General features: G+C 38.7%; 1 long non-coding RNA gene across 1 annotated transcript; it reads right to left on the minus strand.

Moving 5' to 3' along the window:
- Positions 1–844: 844 nt before the first annotated feature.
- LOC116668842 lies at positions 845–13,117 on the minus strand. The gene is made up of 3 exons (XR_004326036.1): positions 13,041–13,117; positions 10,515–10,597; positions 845–858 (listed from the first exon to the last, which is right to left on the minus strand). It is a non-coding gene; the product is annotated as an uncharacterized LOC116668842 (long non-coding RNA).
- Positions 13,118–14,016: the final 899 nt, after the last annotated feature.

Genomic DNA, 14,016 nt, shown 5'->3' on the forward strand with positions numbered 1-14,016 from the left:
AAGAGGGATGGATCTTGTCGAGAGACAAATAATCCACAGGTTCCTTGCATTTCTGCATGTCTTGTGAGCAACCATACTGACAACTTTTGTTGCAGTCTACCTTTGTTTCTAGAGCAACAGCACACCTTTCCAGGGCAAAGGTCAGGCAGGTTTGTGTTGAGAACATTATAAAAGATTGGGGCTTCCTAAGCTCGGTGGCTGTGCCACTGCCTGTGCAGGCACTACTTGGCCCTTTTCACATCACTTTGTAGAATGACAATTTGGAACCGCGACAAGAAAATTATGACACTCTGGCTACTGTTATGGCTGTGAATAACAAACTAGCCTTTGTATCTGACCCAGGAATCTGATATCATCCAAAGGCATCCATGAAGCTGTAAAAGGATAACTTGTTATTTTGCAAGTAGGGCAACATCTCAGACATTTAGCAGTTCCTGACAGTTTAAAAAATCTCATACCATTAATAGTTCTTGCCAAGAATGTTAAGAAAACATTTGCTTGAAGTCTTTGGAACACTACTAAGACTGAAATATTTTAGGTCAAAGATGAGAGAGGAAGAAAATCCAGAGAGGTAAGGCTGGTATTGAAGCACTTTTTTCTTTGCAATGGTCTTTAATTAATTTGCCTTAGTTCAACACCTTGGGGGGGAAAATAAGATTAATTTTTCTTCAACATAGAAGTACCTCCAGTCTTTGAAGATGTCCTCATGTATGTCCTGAGGCTTCTCTTCTCTTGCTTAGTCATTCCAGTTCCTTCCACAGTCCTTCATGAGAAATAATTTTTGAGTTCATTCTCTATTCTGGTTTGCCCTTCTCAGAGTAAGTTCCAATTTGTCAGTATCCCATACAGAATGTGGCACTTAGAAAGGAGGACAGTGAAATAATCAGTGTTTTGGTAAATATAACAATGTGCTAATGGCAAAATGAACAAATACATTTTTCTATAAGCATTTAACAAAATATTATGCAACAATGAAAATGGTATTGTCAAAGAATGTGTTATCTAGCTAGCTAGCTAGCGGCCAGTTATCTACCTTTCTGTCCATTTATCTATCTATACACATATCTATTTATCATCTGTCTTTCTGTTTTTCAATCTACCTATCTACCTATCCATAAATTTATACTAAATTGAGTAGTTCCCTCCCAAAGTTCATGTTTACCTGCAAACTTAGAATGGCAGCTTCTTTGGAAAGAGGGCCTTTGCAGACATAATTAGTTAAGTTCAGGTCATACTGGATTAGAGTGGGCCCTAAATCCAATGACTGGTGTCCTTCTAAGAAGGCCACCTGAACACACACACACACACACACACACACACAGAGATTGCCATGTAATGACAAAGGCAGAGATTGGAGTGATGAATCTACAGACCCAAAAATGCCAAGGATTGCTGGCCACCACCAGAAGGACTCTCCGCTGGAGACTGTGGGAAGAGCATGGTCCCGTCAACATCTCATTTTGGATTTCTAGCCTCTAGAACTGTGAGAGAACAAATTTCATTGTCTTAAGCCGCCTGGTTTCTGATAATTTGTTGCAGTAGCCCCAGGAAACTAATAAACTTTCTCTCTTTATTAGTTTTCTATTGCTGCTGTAATAAATTACCACAAACTCCTGGCTTAAAACAACACAAATTTATTATATGACAGCTCCTGAGGTCTGAGGTCTAAAAGATCAACACGACTGTGTTTTTATTTTTGTTTATTTTGGTTTTTTTTTGTTTTTTTTTTTCTGGAGGCTCTAGGGAGACTCTGTCCCTTGCTTTTCCAGCATCTAGATGCTGCCCTCATTCCTTAACTCATGGCCCCCTTTGCATCATTCCAACCTCTCCTTCTGTCACCACGTCTCCTTCTCTGACTCACATCCTCTTATGAGGACCACTGTGATTACTCTGAGCCCACAATGCAATTCACGATCATCTTTCCACAGTCAGGTTCTTAATCACATCTGCAAAGTCCCTTTTGCCATGTAAGGTCATACAGTCAAGTTTCTGGGGGTTATAAACATGGACATATTTGGGGAGCTATTTTTATCTAGTTATCTAATTAGCTATTTAGACATATGTTCATGAGAATGGGAATGAAAAATTGGAAGGAAATATCCCAATATATCAAAGTGATTATTCCTGTATGATAAGAATTTTTAAAAATTATCTTATATATATAGTAAATACATAAAATGTGTGCTGTGCCATTTTATGTGCCACACATAACATAATGTTGGGCCAGCATTTTGAATACTAATTAAAATGTTGGCCTGAATGCCACAGAAAAATAATCCACATTCTCCTTGCACTTAAAATTCTACCTGAATAAATATTAGGTTCATTTAGGGGCTTCAGCTTTGGAAATGATCCCTGGGCCATCAGTTAGGAGACCAGTTTTCCAGTTAGAAATTTCAGCGGTTCCCCTTGATTCAGTTCCATTGGACAGATTTTTATTTTTACTGGACTGCCGATTCATCCTTTACCCATATAACAAGTGCGCTCATGTCTGCTTGGTGTCAAACACTATTCTTCCAGACACTGGCGATGCAGAGATGAGTAATGCACCATTCCTTCTCTCCAGGAGCACGCAGTCTAGCTGAGAGACAGTCGGAGAATAAGATTGTACCATAATATAGTAAGTACTGCAACAGGTCCAGGCAGCTCAGGCTGTTACAGGAGCAGAAAGGAGCTGGTGACAGCATGTCAGCCGCTGAGGGAGATTCAGTGATGAATGAGTGATGTTAGGCTTATTTTATATGGAAGGAAAAGTAAAACTTCTGGAAGACAACCACATTTCTGCAATCATAATGATGACTCTCTCCTAGAACTGCAAAAATTTCAGAAGATTTCAATGGTAGAAGTCACTCGTTAGGCACCCACTGGTAAGGGGAAACCTTTTATTTGTTTCCACTGTTAGATTTGGAATTATTACTTTTTCCCTAGTTTGTCAACTGTAGGGCATTTGCTTCCCAGGGGACATTCAGTAGCATCTGGGGAATATTTTTATTGTCATGACCCGAGGTGCAGATGCTACTGGCATCTAGCGGGTGGAGGCCAGCAATCCTGTTAGACATCTTACACCGCACAGGGCAGCCCCCACCATGAAGAATAGTGCCAAGGTTGAGAAAGCCTGCTCTGAAGCATTTTGAGTAAGATTGAAATGGTCAGGCCTTTAATATTTGGTAGAATTTGCTTGTAAAAGCATCTGTATTTAGTTACATCACTCCTCTGAAGATGGTGCTAACTTTTTACTGTAGAGGTAAGTGAACTGAGGTGTTGTGATACTAAGTTCACGTTAGAGTAGCATTTTGAAATAAAATCATTGGATGTCTTGCATTCATTTACTCATTTATTTATCAGATAATAATTGTTTACCTATTATATGCATGCAAAGGTCTCTGTTAGGTATTGTGAGAATACACAAATGAAGCAGACCCTGTCTTTTTATTAGAGTCTGGTGAAGAAGATCAAGCATGCAGCCATGTGATTGTAATCCAAAACAGAAATAAGGAGGAAGCACCATGAGAAGAATACAAATAAAACTCTCTAGAGGAGAGAAAGAGAGAGAGAGATCACACATCCAGCCCAGGGAATCGGAGAAGACATTTGATAAAGTGATTTCTAAAGGCAGATTTAGGGGGCAGTAGACGATCTGGGGGGTCACTGAGAAAGCAAGTACAAGTAACCACATTACAAAGAGAATCTGAAGTTTAATAATCAAGGGCTTCAAATAACAAACTAAAGGCTTAAATTTCATCCTTGGACCACAGAGAAGAGAGCCCCTGTAGTTATCGTAGGATGGTTGATTGTTATGAGTTGTGTTCCAACAAAAAACTCCTTCAGAAGCCTTCCAGATATATATCATTTCAAAACCTGAGAGCTTCTTCCAAGATGCAGTTTATTCACATTCTTGTTCCTTAACCCAGGGTCTATCTCCGATCCTGATCTGGCACCTGATGTGGCAGTTTGTTTGATGATTACAGTTTGTTCATCCTCATCCAATATCCTTCCAGTCTCCTGCCTGCCACTGAGATTAATGTGTTTGGTCACGTTTCACAAATGAGGAAGCCAAAATTTGGGGAGCTAGTGTGGACCTCTGCTGTCTCTGAGCCCACGTGGGGAGAGTCGAAATTGGATTTTGCTACCAAAAAACAGGACAGACAGCTGCTGAGCCCTGGGAGACGGTACAGCCTGCCAGGATCCTTCCTACCCTCCATCTCAACACAGCCATCCCTATTTTTTTTTGTTGTGTGTGAACTCGGCATGAAATTCAATAGTTTCTGTAGATAAATCTGGTCATTATGACCAAATACACCTGAGACTCTGAGAGAACAAAGAACGAACAAATCTTTTTTATCAATAATCCTAAGCAAATTTTTAAAATATAATGCCTTTTCCCGAAGTTACTTCAATTAAATAGCCTCACGTCATTGCTGTTCTCAGTGCAATGATTCATCAGTGAAACTCACGTCAGTCGATTTGTTGACCAGTGAGGAAGAAATAACAGATACAGTGTGAGACTGTAAAATCCATTTCTTCCTGATTAAAACCCTTAAGTTTCAACTTATCCAGCTTATGTAACAAAAGAAACAGAGCGAACTCTCTGGTTACCAAGGAGAAGGAAACTCAAGCATCTCACTTTCGCATGGCAAGCCCACAGGAATACATGGACACATAAGAATATATGCACATGTATTTATATATTACACACATATATTCATATATGTGTATATACACATATATACACATGTAGATGCACAATGTGCACACATGTATGAAACACACTGAAAACGAAAATCACATATATGTATACATATGCATATATATAAGACAAATATAAGCATACACGTGTAACACACGTGTGCAAACAGACATGAAGGAAAGCACAGGCCACAAATACAGCATAAATACATAATAGATCCCTTTGAAGTTTGAAAAGAAGGCTAGGTGAGAAGATATAACATTTAAAAAGGACTTGTGCCATCACTTTATGATTAATGTAAAAGCATTAATAAAAAGATTAGTACAATCTTTGATGTAACAGATGATATAAGACTTGTGAAGCTCAGATGAAGAATTCAAGGCAATTTCTTCATCTGATGTTGACTGAAGAAGTCACTGAAGAAGTCATCTTCTTGAGAATAAGTTGCATAATCTTGACCCATTTTAGTGGGGTAGCATTTTTTTTTTAGCCATTACATTTTGGGACAATTTATTATGTGGCATAAACTAACTGAGACACTTAGCAACCACTCTAATTCACAAATTTTGGTTCAAGATATAAACCATTACCCAGTTTTTTTTAAAAAAATCCTTCTTCATAGATTTTAACCTTTTTCAAAACAAAATTTACACTGAAACTTTAGCAGGGTTTTCAGAAAAACATAAAAAAGTTTCAACAAATTCTAAATTCATTTGAACTCAAAATCAGTATCTTGTGATTTTCAACATACATGCTTATTTTAGTATAAGATAGACATATGCAGTTAAAGAATACATTGGTAGATTCTAAATGTTCTTTAGTTGAGTTGTTAACATAAACATACTATTCAATATAGACACCAAACCTCAATGAAGGCCGATCTATTCAAACTCAAAACATGACTTCATTGAAAAGTATTTAAAGAAGTATGCAAATCCCATAGAGGAATGCTGACTTTCCTCACGTTAGAATTATCTGGAGAAGCTTTTAAAAAACCCAATACTCAGGCCACACTCCAGACCAGTTAAGTCAGAATCCCTGGGAGTAGTCAGTGGGATAACCTCTTGTGACAACAGAAGTTGAGGGAATGGAGGGAATAATGGCAGGGAGGAAGATGTAGACTGGTGGCCACAATCTATGAGATCTGACTTTGTAAGACCAGAACTTAGGAAAATAAAACTTTCAGAAAGAGTTTGCCCAATACTTTACAAAGTAATAGAGTTGCTAGCAGTAAGACAAGACTATGCAAACAACAATGCTTTTGATTGTCATATTACAACTCCCATTCTGCTGAGTAAATGTGGGAGACTGATGTGTGCAGGAGAGTATAAGCAACATTTTTCCATTTGAATAGACGCTGTCATGTTCTGTACTATAAAATGCAGTTATAAAAATAGTTCAGGTTTTATACAGCATGCAGGAGAGAGGGGAAAAGGATGGATGGCAGCATTCATCTTGACTATTGTGTATCCGGAACTGTTCAAGAAACATTCGTATGCCATCTCATGATGTTGAGATCTAATTTCCATACTCATACAGAGTCCTCGTTCAAAATAGATTCAGTATAAACTCAGCTGAAAATTTTATATTTGCTACTCTCCTCCCAAACTCTTCAAAACAAAATGTGTGAGATGCATTTTTTATAGCCTCTGCTTAATGGTTTCTTTTTCTTCTCTTCTCCTTTTTTTTTTTTTTTTAACATTCCTTCAGTAGAGCACCCTTTAGAGTAAGCTAGAGGGAAGGAAAATAGGGAAAGTGTATCTATCTGTCTTAGATATCTTTAGGAATTTTGAGTTTTGGCTTAGGGTACTGTGGAACTGAGTCTTGGCCTATTGGGAATCTCCAGGTTTTCAGAATTAGAGCGAAAACCATCATAGTAACATGTCCTATCCTGATAAAGTGCTCACTCCTTTCTACTCTCCATAAGGTTCTTGGTAGTTACAGTCTTCTGCTGGGAGAAGGGTGAAATTAATGGCAAGGGATTTCGGAAGTTATTGGCATTTGGGAGCTTATAAAATATTTATGAAAACCTGTCTGGGTGAGAATTGATCACAGACATTGCTTAATTCCAAAGAATAAAGAAATTTGCCAAATTGCTTATCAAATTTGTTAGGATTCAAGCAGATAAACATCTCTATTTTAATTCATGTTAACTCCCAGGACTCTGGGAGTCATGATGATTTAGTGAAAGAAAAGGAGTCTAATTTAGTGTAATAATTATTCCACAAGAGACAAACACGGAGCCTAAAATAATCCCAAAACACTCTAGAGAAGAAATGTTGAGCAAAAGCATGAGAGAGATGATGTATCAGGAACCAATCAATCCACAGAAAGGCTGTGCTTTGCATTAAGTGGGAGAAAACAAAGGAAACAGAAGATCCTGTCCAGACTGTTAAGAAGATTTCGATACAGATGCACATGAGCAGCAGAAGGTACCTCAGGCAATATATGCTCTAGAAGTTCTGGGAACCAGGGAAGAAATCCTAGGTAGGCTGGGAAGGTTTTCTGGAGGATTTAAAAACTGGACATAGAGCAATGGATTGGTTTTACAGAGGCGAGCAGATCCTAGAATTTTCCTAAGAGAGTGAGGGGCCATTTTTGGCTGTCCCCAATACAGTTTGGGAGTATTTGGAAATATAAAAATAACAACAGGCATTGTGCATAAATTATGCATCAATTTATGTCAGGTACTGCTATGTTTATTTTCATATGTTATGTAATCCTCACAACAACTCAGTGAGAACACATGCTATTAATCTTATGACATATTAATAACATGATGTTTTGTTTATGAAACCAGCCCAAGATCACATATCTAGTTCTGATTTGTAGACATTAAGAGGACCATAACTCAGGTAGATTGTGTTTTCAAACAAACAGAACTATTTAAGAGTGCAATGTATTAGCCAAAACCTTTGGTCATTGGGAGCATAGATGGTGAACTTGGAAGCCTTCCTGTATTGGTGAGCTTTTGAAATGGATAAGAATTTTCAGATCATTGATGACTTCAAGGTTCTATGGCAATAGAATCTATAAATAAATAAAGAGTGACTGTCTTAATCTCAGCCTTGGCACAATTATCTCCTGGAAGATACCTCCTCTGCGGACTAGTGTTTCAAAGGCTATTTCTCTGGAACTTTTTGTGCTTTGCAAATTGCATTTGTAAATTCTACCTCCATATAGCTTGTGGTTAATTTGTCTTAAATTTGGCAGAATTTTACGAGCTGAGACTCTATGCAAGTGTAATTAAGAGACACTTTACAGTTTTAGGTTCTAAATGATGGCCTAAGGGCAGAAAGATTTTTTTTTTAAAGGTGAAGAACAGAAAGTGCACATTAAAAAAAAAAATACTCTCCATCTGACAGAAAAGAAATGCACATAAAGTGAAAAATTTTGGAAACTCAGAGAAGTAAAGATAATAAAGATGTTAAAATAACAATGACCCTCAAACCCTTCATCCACAGATAATCACTCTTAGCAATTCAGCATAGTCCAAACAAGTTGGCAAATCCCCTCCAGCTCTTTTTTGTATAGTTGAAATAATGTTTTCCAGATGAGAGGTTCCCAAGCTCTTTGACCTCAGAAACCCTTTACATCTTAAAAAATTACCGAAGATTCCGAAGTATTTTGTTTATGCATCTTGTTACTGGTATTTACCATTGGATATTAAACTTGTAGAAGATTAAATTCATGTGCTTATTTATTTGTTTAAAATTCCAATAATAAATTCGTGCCATGTTAGTTAGCACAAATGCCATATTTAGTAAAAATAATTATATTTTTCAAGTCAAAAATTTTGTGGAAAGAATGGCATCATTTTACGAATTTTTTTAATGTCTGACTTAATTGAAAACAGCTGGATTCTCACACCTGCTTCTGCATTCAACCTGTCGTGATATATTGTTTTAGGTGGAGCATATGGAAAAAAAAAAAACCCTGCAGGCTCATTCAGATATGAAATTGGAAAAGGGATGGATATTTTACTAGCCTTTTTTGGATAATTGTAATGTGTCCTATATCCTCTGGAAAACTCCACTGTACATTCATGAGAGGAGAGTGGAATGCCAAATGCTATCTTATCATTATTACGAAAATAGTCTTAACTTCACAGATGCCCTAAAAGAGTCTAGGGGATCCCCAGTATTATCTGCAATAGACTTTGAGAATCCCCACTACATATACATTCTGTATTTGTCACTCAAATGGATATTTTAAATATTATTAAAAATAATTAAAATTAAACTCTGTTATAATTGGTTTAACCATTGTCATGTTATTTGGGCCATTACTTTCATCCTGTGTTATATGGACAGAAATAACACTGGAATAAAAATCCTTTATCCAGAATTCCACATCTGAATGTCATAGTTTATTTTTAATGCAGACTACCAGAATCTGAAAATTGCATTTTATCGTACTTCATATGTCTTACCAACTTGATTTCAAGAAAAAAATTTACCACCTTCTATTCATCAAATAGGATATAAGCACACATCTCGTTGAGTACTCAGCAGCACTGAGTATATTATATCAAATAGTCTTTGCTGCTTGGAAAACATTTTCTCCTCAAATTATTTGCACATTGATAAGGTTAACTAATTTTTATGCATATTAGTCACCAGTGAATATTCTCTACATGTAAATATGGTAACAGTGGGCTTCCTGACATTTGTGCTGCTCATCAATTCTGTCACTGTGAAAGGTGTTTATAAATCTGATCAAATACTGCAACAATTTTCCTTAATAATAAAATGCTGTAAGCAGGGGTGTGTGCCTATCAGTTTGCTAAGGCTGCTGCAATGAAGGTCCTCAAACTGAGTGGCTTCAGCCACAGAAACGTGCTGCCTCACATTTCTGGAGGACAGAGGACAGGGGACAGGGTGTGGGCAGCTTGCTTTCATCTGAGGGCTGTGAGGGAGACTGATTCTTGCCTCTCTCCTAGTTTCTGGTGGTTTCCTGGCAATCTTTCACATTCCTTGGTTTATAGGGCCATCACCTCAATCTCTGACTTCACCTTCACATGGGATCTTTCCTCTGTGTGTGTGTGTGTGTGTGTGTGTGTGTGTGTGTGTGTGTGTGTGTGTGTGTGTGTGCATGTGTATTGTCTGTGCATCTAAAGTTTTGCTTTTCATAAGGGCACCTGTCATATCAGATTAGGGGTCCACCCTACTCCAGCATGACCATATTTTAACTTAACTAATTACATCTGCAATGACCTTATTTCCAAATAAGGTCACATTCTGAGGTATTGAGGGCTAGGATGTCAATATAAGAACTCTGGAGGGACACATTTCCATCCATAGCAGTATGACTCACAGACTGACACATCTAGCAGAGCATCAAATTCAAAGACTCAGACTGAACCCTAATATTCACCCTGATTCCCAACGAGAACCTTCATGTCTTTCAGCGGTCTATCTAGGTAGGCACAGGAGTGGCATAATCTTTGTTCTCCCCTCCTCCTCCTTGTCCTCCTCCTCATCATCATCTATTACATTTGTCCAGAATTTTACTAATCACAAAGCACTTCCGCATGCTTGACATCACTTGACCTCTCAGTTATTTAACAAATGTACTGTTGAGGTTATAATACCCAGTTGAAAGGAATCTGAGGCTCAGATGGATTACCTTGCCCCAGATCACTTGACAAGAGCCTCACCTTGTTTGGATCAGAGCCAGCAGGGTCAGCGTTAATGACCACAGCTGTAGATGAGAGCCAGTCAAAATGCTCTTTGATTAACAAAAAACAGCATTTAAAGTTAACACAAGGATGATGAATTAGAGCTTATGTAAGAAAATTCAGTTGCTTGGAATAATTGCTTCTTACCTTTTGAGAGAATAGTTGCATTTACAGCTTTATAGTCAGGCAGCTATAACTCTCTGAGGGTCTCATTTCTTCTCGTTAATTATCTACAAATACAAGATAAAGATATGTAAGCAAAACAATCAGAGGCAATATTTAATCTTCAAAGACCTTTGCTCCATCAGGCTAATTTCTAACAGTAGTATAGGTTTGTTGTATTTTTTTGATCACAGAAATGCAAACATTGTATTCGTTCTACCTATTTTTTTTTTTTATGGAGAAAGGAAATCTCAATTGCCTTTCCATTTTCCACGTATGTAAAAAACTTCTCATCTCTACAATTGCTACGTTCATTTGCAATATTAAGATCAGTCAAAATTGGAAGTTTATAATTTTTTATTCCATTCACAAAATCAACTAGCAGTAAATCCATTGGGAAATATACAAAAGAAAGTTCATAACAGCCACATTGCGATGGAGAAAAAGAACCCAGCTGTCTACCATTAGAGCAATGGATAAACACACTGAGATGTTCTCAATTAATGGTATAGGACAGTGAAAATGGGTGTATCAGTATGGGTGCATCTCAGAAACAAAATAATAAAGCAGTCTTAGAAGAATGCATACGATACGAATCGGGTTTTATGAAGTTCGGAAACACACAGAATTCAAGAATACATTGCTCAAGAATGCATCCTGATGTGCACAAAGTATAAAGAAAAGCGGGACAATGAGAAACACAGAATTTAGGGGTATGGTTTTCTGTGTGGTGGGAGCAGGGGGCAATGAGACAGGGAAATTCACTCTGGAACATCCAGTGGACTCATGGTGGATCTGACATGTAGGTCCCACCTCTGATGGAAAAGTAGGAGGGAAGAAGATAAAGGGTGGGTGCTTGACTGTGTACCTGCTATGTGCCTCTGCTCTGCTGAGCACATTCCAGCAAGTGAGAGGAAGCAGAAGTCAGTCAGGCCTGATTCTTGCCCTTGTGGAACTTAGTGAAGCCATTCGGGAGAGAATATTCACGTTAAGAAATAATCAAAGGCTTCAAGCAATCTGTGCTTTCTTCATTGTGCGTCTGGGTCCTTGTTACAATCCCCTGATTAGTAAGGAAAAATCAGTTCTGTCTACCTGTGAGTCATCAAACACAGTGCTTTGAAAATGCTTTTTCTAGAGTCTCTGATCATGAGAACTGTAACCTAATGAAGAGTCTTCCATCATACCCCAGTGCTTGAAGCATATACTGAGCTCTGCACCTTAGCCTGCAAGGCCATTCACACTCTGGCTCCTAAGTAACCAAGACTGCTCTCCCCAGCTCTGCCAAATGCCTCCGCCAGACCATTTGTTCCTGCTTGCAGATCTCCAAATGTGGCAGACCTGCTCATCCTTCTAGGTCTTTGTACATGCTGTTCTGTCTGGGTGGACTGCACTATGAGCTACCTAGTCAACAGCACCTAGCTTCTTGATACTCAGTGCAGGAAGCCTTTCCTTACCCCTAACCTGGGGTAAATACCTCTCACCTGTACCCACCAAGACCCCTATATTTGCCTCTATGATCAACACATATTTACCACAATGTTAAGTAATTTATCTGTTGCTTTTCCATTTCCCTGATAATTCTATGAGCTCCCTGAAGAACAGGAATCTCAAGGTTTTATATATGGGCTAGTATTAGTAACCAATAAAACCAAATAAGCCATGAGGAAGTATTTGCAGATCAAAAAATGAGTGATTCATCTAAATATTATAGGTGTTTATCAGGCAAGATGTACATCCTGTTGGAGGAAATAGGAATTGAAATGGCCTTTGAAGGGTGGATCAGCAGAAAAAAGACAATAAGATTCTCAAAGGGGAAGCACATAAGGAAAAGTATAGAGGGAAGAATTTGAAAGTGATCTCAGCAACAATGAAAGCACATGATTGTGGGGGATAAGTTTGTAAGAGAAAATTGGGCTCAATTAGGACAATAGTTGGGAATCAATCCTGCATGAAATCGGAAGGACAATGAAGGACTTAGCCCTGATGAAACTCTGAATTCAATCTGAGTTAACAAGGCAAAATGACTCAAAATTAAAACTGGAAATGTCAGCTCTAAGCTTGTCTTTCTGCCCCTGATTACAAATATGTAATAAGTTCTAAACAGTACCTGTCTAAGTCCTCCTCAAAGAGGATGCTTGGCAAATTGGAGGCAGCAGGAGAGCCTGACTCATTCCAATTACTCTTTCGAAAATGAAAGAGGTAAAGGAAGTAAACTCGCTTAAGTGCTCGGGGAAATTGTGAAGTGCCTGTCAGACTGGAAAAATTGTATGGCAGCCTTTTGAGAGCTGTGATGGAGGACGGTCTAGGTAAGAAAAAAACCTCAGCAAAGTAAAATGTTTTCCTCCACTTAACAGTTAGAAATAGACTGTAGAAGAGGGTGTTTATGTGCTCCAGGTGAGCTTCCGCAGAGGAAGGAATGTCCTGAAGAAGGGAAACCTTCCTGGAACCAAGGGGAGAGAATGACCTGCCTCTGCCCACACCTCTACCCTCCCAGGTCCTCTCTGCCCTCACCTCTCACGGTTGCTGCTCCTGCATCAGGGAGTTCGGTGCAAAACCAAGTCAAAGAATTATTTGGGAGTTGAGGATATGGGTTTCTGCAATGGAGACCCAGGCTGTGGAGGGCTGGAGGGACCTCAAGAAATAGCACACTTCTCTCACTGCAAGGCAGAGATCAAGATATTATTTTCACAACTGAAATTAAGCCGATGCTGAATTACATGGCATAGGCATACTGTAATAATGAACCATCCAACACCGAAGGGAAACTCTAGAACTCCTCACGCTGGGTCCTGTCCTGCAAAATTTATAGCTCAGAGAAGAGTGAATGTGTACTTACTGAGGGTAGTGAGTTTTCAAGGAGAAAAGGGAAGAGAAGGGACTTAACTTCTCATTCCCAGTTTCCCTTTACAAATTGATAGTTGAGCAAAGGCATTCCTCTTCCCTGAGGGATGAGCAATGAAAGGGAAGTAGACAGATTGGAAGAGTCAGACCAGTGGCGCTCCCACCAAAGGGAAGAAAGTAAGGCTGGAAAGGTGTGAGCCCACATAGCAAATTTCTGAAACTTCTGTGTTCTCTGTGTGGCTGGAGGAAGCCATTTTAATATTTGGAAGAGTAAATCCAGAGCCTTTATGGGTCTCACTGAATTTGATTTGTAGGTAGGGAGATGGGGAAATCCGGGCAGTGAGTGAAAAAAACCTGAAATCATAGAAGTACACAGGTGGGTCTGGTCATGGGAGGCCTTGTTTCCATGAGATGGTCTTGTTCTGTTAGAAATGGGGGACTCACTGAAGGGGTTTAAAAATTATTTGCTCCCTGAGGTTCTCTGCTGTCTCAGTGATCCGCAAACCCTGGTTTTTTTGGTTCCCATCGTGAGCACAGCTCTGCTTCTGCTCTGCCTATCACTGTAAAACAGTACACTTCAGCTGAACTCTGCAGGTCTTATTTGATGGTACACAATAAATTCTTTGATAATTCAATTGAATGATCT

The sequence above is a fragment of the Camelus ferus genome, chromosome 15, assembly GCF_009834535.1.
Source record: "Camelus ferus isolate YT-003-E chromosome 15, BCGSAC_Cfer_1.0, whole genome shotgun sequence".
Lineage (NCBI taxonomy): Eukaryota > Metazoa > Chordata > Mammalia > Artiodactyla > Camelidae > Camelus > Camelus ferus.